We start from the raw sequence: 8,055 nt of genomic DNA, 5'->3' as shown, positions 1-8,055 counted from the left end.
GACTTCAAGGCGAGCGCCAAGCGGCAAACGCACGCTATTGATGTCTGCTCAGTGAGCCCAGTACTCAATGGTGACAAAGTTCCAGATCTTTTCTCTCGCCTCACCACATATGTTCCATCTCACCATTTCTCTCCTCTCACATCAAGGGGCCAGAAGTCTAAAAATACTCAGCATTTAGAAGACAATGAGCAGGATATCTGCTCTTTTTATTGTCCCACTAGTATCCGTTTAATAGGGCGCGCTGAAGCAGGGAATCAATGGTTTGGCTATATAGCAGAAAAAAGAAAGAGGGCAAGCAAACACCCGGCTGTTCTGTATTTTTAGCGCTGTGTTGTGTTGTCACAGCAGGGGTTCTGGTTAATTGGTTTATATCATTCAAGCTGTCAAAGGGAAATCTCTCCTTAGACACAAATAAGGAGTATTGTTTTGTCCATGATTTAAAAGTGCCCCTGTAAACTGTTGTAATCAGTAACCATCCAGCCTTCGAGGGCCTAACCCATGAGAACACCAGACTGGTTATGGATTAGGTAGACATATTAAAATGTTCTTTCTTCTTTCGGTGGTTGGACTGTTTGGGGGATGAGGCTGGTTGACACTGTGCTGGGATTTCACGGGTGAAGAGCCTGTCATTCCATGATAAAAGAGGGTATACACATTAGAATGTACCGTTTGCAAGGCAGACACATTTTTATTCTGTCAATCCATCCACCGTATTATCATTCATATTACTCAGAGTTGGCACCATGCTCCCCTTTCACCCTTTTAATGCAACCTGTTATCAGCTTTATTGGCACCAGAAGGTCTCTCCCATCTGCTCTGCATAGCCTGCATCGCCTGGAGCTCTGTTCTCAGACCTCACATTGTACGTTCCTACAACACATTTTACATTCCTACTAATTTTCCTTCCTGTACTCGCTCTCTCCCCCCCCCCCTCTCTCTCTCTCTCTCTACCTACCTCTCTATCTTTCTCTCTCCTCCTTTCTCCTTTTCGGGTCTGGCTATGTATCCCTTGTTCTCTCTCTATGTACTCACCCTTCTTTAGCCTGATCCAGTTACTTTCCCCATCTATCTCCGTCTTTGATAAAAAGAAGGTCCATCACACTGTGTGACTTTAGCCTCACAATCTGAACACACACACACACAGGTATGGCCCAGGAACTACCCAAGACCTGACCCAAGAGCAATGTAATATCCCTCATCATCTACCCAATATGGCAAGGTACTATGGATAGTGTAGCACACACACTCCCACACACAAACAAATATCGTCATGGATTCTCCTCAGTAACACCTTTGAAAAGATGCATTTACAGGGAGCAGATGGTGTACCTTTGGTGGTGAAGAAAGTGCTCTGAGGTGGGTGTACTTGAACAATCCTTCCAAATGAAGGGACCCATTTGAATAATTATAAATTGCTCTGCTACTTACAGTACTAACTCTTCCGCAAATTCAGTGATGCAGCCAAGTTATCCTTTTTACTAGTAGTCCATAGCTCTTTTATGTTATGTATAAAAATTCCTTGATAAAGTGATTTTAAATCAAGTTGATGGTTGTCCAACTCTACTACAGCCATGTACTGCCCCACAGCTGGAAACATGCAAACAAAAGTTGTCCAACTGAGTCACATTAAGCTAATTCAATTACTGTTGAGGTAGCAATTCTCCGTCTCTAAACATTCTCATTAACCAAACCAGCCAATTGATCCCTCCAATTGCCTTATTAACAGTTGAGTAGAACTTCAATAGGAGCAGTGAGGAAAACCTCACTGTGTGTGTGTGTGTGTGTGTGTGTGTGTATGTGTAAAGGAATGAGTGTGTGTGGCTGTGAATGCATGCATGTGTTTGTCTTGTGCCTGTACATGGACAAGAGCGAGTGCATGTGGATGCACATGCACAGCAATACTATTTATAATAAATGATATTATGATCGCAGTACTTCTAGAACCTCAAGCTCTGGTAAATATGCAATGAGAGGTAATTGATCCGTGAAGCTTACTGTGACTAAGGAGCCTTGACAGTACACTACCACAAGGTCAGCAAACCACAGCCTCAGAAAATTAGGACGAGAGAATTATCATTTGATGTTTTTTTTCTTCCATTTTTTATTATTCAATAAAGCCTCATGGTGCTTCAAAACTAGGCCTCTAGGCTGAAGTTAATTCTCCTGGAAAAGGAGAGAGTCAACTGTCCATGAATTATTTTTTTTACTTCTGACAGCTCTATGTGACTAAGAATATTCCAGTATGCATTGTGGTTCTGACCAGGGCCGGTCCTTCCTATAGGCGACATAGGCAGCCGCCTAGGGCGGCATGAAGAGGGGGGCGGCATTTTCCAAAGTGCAGCCATTAATTAACCCTCCCGCACTACCAGCAAAGGGCGCAAACCATGCCACGTCATATGTCCGTGTTATGGTTGGGGGGGCGACACCCCCGGGGGGGGGGGGGGGGGGGGGGGGGGGGGGGGGGGGAGTGCTGGTGATAACTTTAGCCTAGGGCGCCAAATGTGCTAGGACCGGTACTGGTTCTGACTCGTCGAGTCTCGGTTTTGGATTGTTCCCTGCTCTGTCTGACAGCTGGCAAGAAGTTCTTTTTTTTGTAATACACCATTAATAGGATGGATGACATTAGCCTGGTCCTAACTAGACCCTCGTACATTTCATTTGTACAGAGGGTCTGGGATTCCTCAATTGACAAGCGTTAACTTCCTTGAAGGCAGGTACTCTGTTGAACTTTAAAACTATTGGATCTGCCCAGAGCCACTCTGATGACCAATCGCTAGCATTTGCCTTAGCCAACTCCTTCACCACTACTGTAACGGAGGAAGCTGGTAGCTGGAAAATCAAACTTCACAACATGGCCACCATCATGTGCCTCATATGTACATTTACATTTAGTCATATGTGCTTGAACTGTAGGTACACTTTTCAGTTGCCTATATGTGAACTGGGTGTGTCTACGTTACTGTATGTTTATTGACTTATTTTAACCTTAGTATGTTATTTGATATTTTGTAATATTGGGCTGCCTTTAAACATCTGACTAGGGACAGCAGATGAAAATTTGCCTCTCTGGCTTACTCTGGCGCACTTACAGTTTTTGCTGTTGATCCGTGTGCATTGTCCCTGAAATAAATGAGAAAATAAATAAACCAACAAAACTTAGCAAGGATTGTTCTTGCTCCGGCGTTAACTTCTGGATATTCGGCAGCGTTGCCACAACGGACCGAATAGGTTCGCTCGCATCAAACTTGCGCACAACATCAACGCCATCGTTCTCTGCCACTCCCTCTGTTCGCTGATTGGACCTACAGGCAAAAGTAAAATTGAGCAGAAGTATGTAGGAGGGCAGGGCCAGACTAGGATGACTTATCTGAATGTTGCAATATTGCTATGTATTTTAACAGCTGTGAAAGTAATGTTTATCATGTTCTGTAAGGGAAAAAAAATCAATTTGTTACATTCTACAACACTCAATAGCACAGTTTGCCAAACTTCACAGCCGGTTGATGGTGTCAGTGGTGTCTGGCTGTTATGAAAAATGATATCAGATATATCTGGGACTTTACCATCCATTCACTTGCAAATGTTCAGTTTTATTTCTAGTCTTATTGCATGATTGTATTTAGCTTACGGTCTGCTCCTCTCTGTATTACTGAACGTCTCTGGAGGAGGGATCCCTCACTGATTTGCTCCTCCTTCCTTCCATTTGTCTCTACAAGTTTTCATGGGGGGTTTTCCGTGTCTTCCTTGAAGGTTTAGATATGATGATCTGTAGGCCTCTGTGAGCCTTCAGACATTGCTTTAAAAAGGCTATACAAGCAATTGTCTTTGATTTGAGATCAGGAGCCAAGCCAGGGCATCATGTTGTCACAGTTTCGTGTCTGCCATCCATATTATTGTTATAAACTACTAGACCGGCCTAGCACATTTCTTGGCCTGCTTTGTTTCCATGCACTGACATCCATCAGGTAGGCAACAGACGGATCCTGTGGAAACATTGAATTGAAATCCCACAAGTCTGGCTGGTTACAACTGTATTGTGTGAAGTATTTTCCATTGATATCAAATAATATATTCTATATACATTTTACAAATGTGCTCCAGAGATGCATAGCCTCACCCACTGGAGACCACCACAGCATGAATGTATACTTTCAGTATAAGCAATTAACCTCTGAAATATGATGCTTGCCCAGAATTATATAGCTTTAACCTCATGATGAGAGTTGTTGTTGCGTATGTCTGTCCACAAATGCCCTATTTTTACAAGTTTGTGTCCCAGAGGCACTTAAAACACCATCAAGCCTTTAAGATGTTCCATACTGTAGCCTTAGAATATTAGCAGTTTGCATACATAATCAAGAGGGTCACATGCAATCTCAACTCTGACTATTTATTTCCAATGTAAATTCATAGTGTGATCTTGACCTATGCACTAAACCAGCCATGTAAGGCAGAAGAAACAGGGTCTAGAATATAAAATACAGTACATAATACATATGTAATATGAATATATGTGGAGTGAGCAGAATGCTGTGAATGGCTATACTAAGTTGACATAGCCCCTTACTGACTTCATCATCCTGCAAATAAGATTTAAAAATAAATGTTGTTAATACTTTACTTTCTCAAAAAGCTTTGTGGATCTTTGAAGCCAATATTCTCCTTTTTGCTGATTTTGGTCAATATTAGTTTATAATTAATCTATGTATTAATATATAAACTAATACAACGTACAGCACTGTATGCAAGTCGCTCTGGATAAGAGCGTCTTCTAAATGACTAAATATTAATGTAATGTACCAGTCAAAAGTTTGGACACATTTTCCAATTTAATGGGAAAATGTGTTCAAAATTTTGACTGGTACTGTGTATATATATATATTCTAAAGGTTTATCGACCCCCTCTCACCTCTCTCATGTAACCCTCCTCATCAGTTTCTCAATTAAAAGCAGTGTGGTTTTTCTCAAATTAATCTGCTCGAATGTTCATTAGTATGTTAGTTCTGAAAAGGACAAACACATTTACAAAAAGGTTAACAACAAAAAAACAAAGAAAGTTCACCTGTAATTCTTATGTGAACTTCCAAGAGTATGATAAAACAGTTTGTATTTGCGGAATATTAAAGTGGCAAACTTAAACTATAGGAGTAAAGGTCCCTTATGACACATTCTTCCACCTCAGTGGCCCTGTTTCCAGCGGCTAATTATTCCTGGAGATGTGCGTAGAGAGCTACAAGAATGCTAATGAAAGTCTTCACACCAAAGAGACAGGGAAGGAGGGCAACCTGTAGGTATACAACTTGGTACAAGAAAGTGTGAATGAGGTTATGTTTGTTATTGTTTGTGGGGTGGGTGGGTGGGGGTGCATTTCCATATCTTATTTCACAAAAGATGTCAAAGGAAGAGACGATATAGGCAGAACATCACACAAAAAAAATTGTTATTGCTGTGAATACTATTTTGTGTTTGTGCGACAGCAACCCACACCCGTTGCAAATCTTGCTAATGGCTACGGTCAGTAATTCATAAGAGTGCTTATTGTCCGAAGGTCAAACATAATGCTGAATTATTCCACACTCTGTGCAGAGCTATATCCCTGTTTCCCAGGATGTAGTATGACAATGAACATGCCTGACAGTCTTTGGTCGTGTATGACGGGTTGGTATCCATAGTACTGTATGTACGCCATTCCAATCTTGGAACTCATGATTAATTTAGTTCTGAAACCATTATATTTCCACAGACATATAGTCAAGTGGCGTGTACTGTGGGTGTCCATTTAGTTTAGAATCACGTTGGACTTTATTAAAACGAAATATCTACAGTACACTGTAAATTTGGGTCACTATGACTCAGAGTCCAATTTATCTCAGAACTCAACTGAACCTTTGAATACAAATGAAATGTGATATTTGGCACACAGTTAAAGCTATGAGCGGAGAACACAACTAATTCATAGTCATACACCATACACACTCATTACATTTTTGCCTTTATTTTAGGGAACTACATCTAAAGGCCATTTACTAAGATTCATGGTTTATATAATTTTCAGGTTTTCAATTTAAATGTTGGGTCATTATGACCCCAAGACAATAGAAGGGTGAAAGCCTTCAGCAGGTATAGTAGCGTTAGACTTACAAACACTCAGCTTGTCATGCTTAATATGAATTGATTGCTGACAGGATGCCTTTGCTGTATAATTACAAACACCTATGGGGTATTAGGGGGAAACAAAAACATTTGTTTTTACAAGCCTGAAAAACTCCAACTGGCAGACCAGAAATGAAACATATGCTCTGTTCCCTGAGCCATTTTTTAAACACATTCATTGAGCCCAAAACATAATCCTTGCAAGCTCTGGAGATTAAAATATTTTGCATGCTAATACCCTTCTTTGCAATTTCAAAACATTACTAACTTTTAAGATGATGCGCTGACATGGCTCTTCATGATCACTTCCTGTTCAATTGCAAAAAGTCCCATTGGACAAGGGGGGAGGATCAGTTTTGGTGCCTAAACCACATTTCTGTCTAAACCCATCATGTGGTTCTAAACCCCTGAGTTTTCATTCAGGGACAAACAGACTCACATGCAGCCGTCAATGGCAGGGTGTCGCATGTGTACACAATCAATTGCTTTGTAATATGTCTCCTGTGCCTTGAAGAGAGGAGAGGAGGAGAGCGCTGTATGTAGTAAACCCAAGCCCGCATCTCCAGAGGCTGGTCCCAGTCAGAACAATAACACCAGCTCAGCCTCCAGGAGACCAAGGGCCAGATGGCAAAAAGGTAACATCATTATTCAGCCCATTACCCTTCCTAATTAAACTACCTCACTCAGCTCCATCAGTATAACTACCCCATATCTTACTATGTTCTCACAATGTATTCCTCTCTTCACAAAGACCACATCATCAATCCTGTATCTTACTGCAATCATGGTACGAACATTTGACCATTATCTTACTACGCACATTTACAGCATGTGCATCCCGATGGTATGTTCCACTGCAGTTTTCATGAAACAACTTGAAATTAAAGTTATGCACTTGATGAAGTGTTAATGTCTGACCACAAAAAGATAGGAGTCTGTTTCTTTATAGTTCCACTGATCAATTGAGCAGTTGTGACCCATGTTAAAAAAAAGTGACAGTAACATAGTGTCCCTATAAAGTGTTGCCTTTTTTACAAAATAAAATGTTAGTTTTTTTTTTTCAAATTCTAACTGGTCTTCAAAAATCTAATTGTTATATATTATAGCTCAGAGATTATGAGAAATTATACAGTTCTTTAGACAAAAATCGATAATGTCATACGTAGGTCAATCATTGAAAGTTTTAATCATAGTTAAGATTGATAACAAATATTTGGAAAAGATGGGTAATCTCCAAATAATCTTCAAGGTAAAAAGATTTGGTGAATTAGGAGTCAACATTAATCATTTTAAAAGTTGAGGAAACTCTCAAAAGGCAACATTAAGAAAAAACTAAAACCAAGAATTTTGGATGTTGGATTTCCCTGTGGTTGCGTTACCATCAAACTGCTATGTTTTATGTATGAGAGCTTGGAAAACAAACAAAGAACAAGAAACTAAATCCAACAGTTGGCAGAGACCTGTTTGAACAAAGTAAGCTCCAAACAGGGAAGAAATATTCTTTTAAAGTCATCCCAATGGGCCACTGTTCAATTAGATCCCTGGAAAGATGGAACTCTTTGTATTTGACTCACCCCTCCCCCTCACAGTTCCCCTGTTTTACACCTTGTCAAAATAATCCTTGCTGTGCTCTCACGCCTTGCTGCAATTTGAAAACAATGTCTTGCAAAGTTTTGATGTGAGAGGAATTTCTTACTTGCTGACTAAGTATGAGATAGACTATGAGATGTAGCACCACCAACCGTGTATGATTTGATTAGTACAGTATTTATCCATATGGCCGGTTAGCTTTACAGTAACATTACTGAGTCATTACATTTAAGTATGTATACAGTATATATATATATATATATATATATATATATATATATATATATATATATATATATATATATATATATA

General features: G+C 40.0%; 1 long non-coding RNA gene across 1 annotated transcript; it reads right to left on the bottom strand.

Moving 5' to 3' along the window:
* Window positions 1-217: 217 nt before the first annotated feature.
* LOC146302185 (uncharacterized) lies at window positions 218-1,212 on the bottom strand. The gene is made up of 3 exons (XR_014726944.1): window positions 956-1,212; window positions 759-870; window positions 218-623 (listed from the first exon to the last, which is right to left on the bottom strand). It is a non-coding gene; the product is annotated as an uncharacterized LOC146302185 (long non-coding RNA).
* Between the last annotated feature and the right edge of the window lie 6,843 nt (window positions 1,213-8,055).

This window comes from Hypomesus nipponensis, chromosome 1, assembly GCF_054491055.1.
Source record: "Hypomesus nipponensis isolate SF chromosome 1, ASM5449105v1, whole genome shotgun sequence".
NCBI classification, from domain to species: domain Eukaryota; kingdom Metazoa; phylum Chordata; class Actinopteri; order Osmeriformes; family Osmeridae; genus Hypomesus; species Hypomesus nipponensis.
Note: the sequence above shows the minus strand (reverse complement) of the source record. Positions and strands in the feature narration are given on the sequence as shown.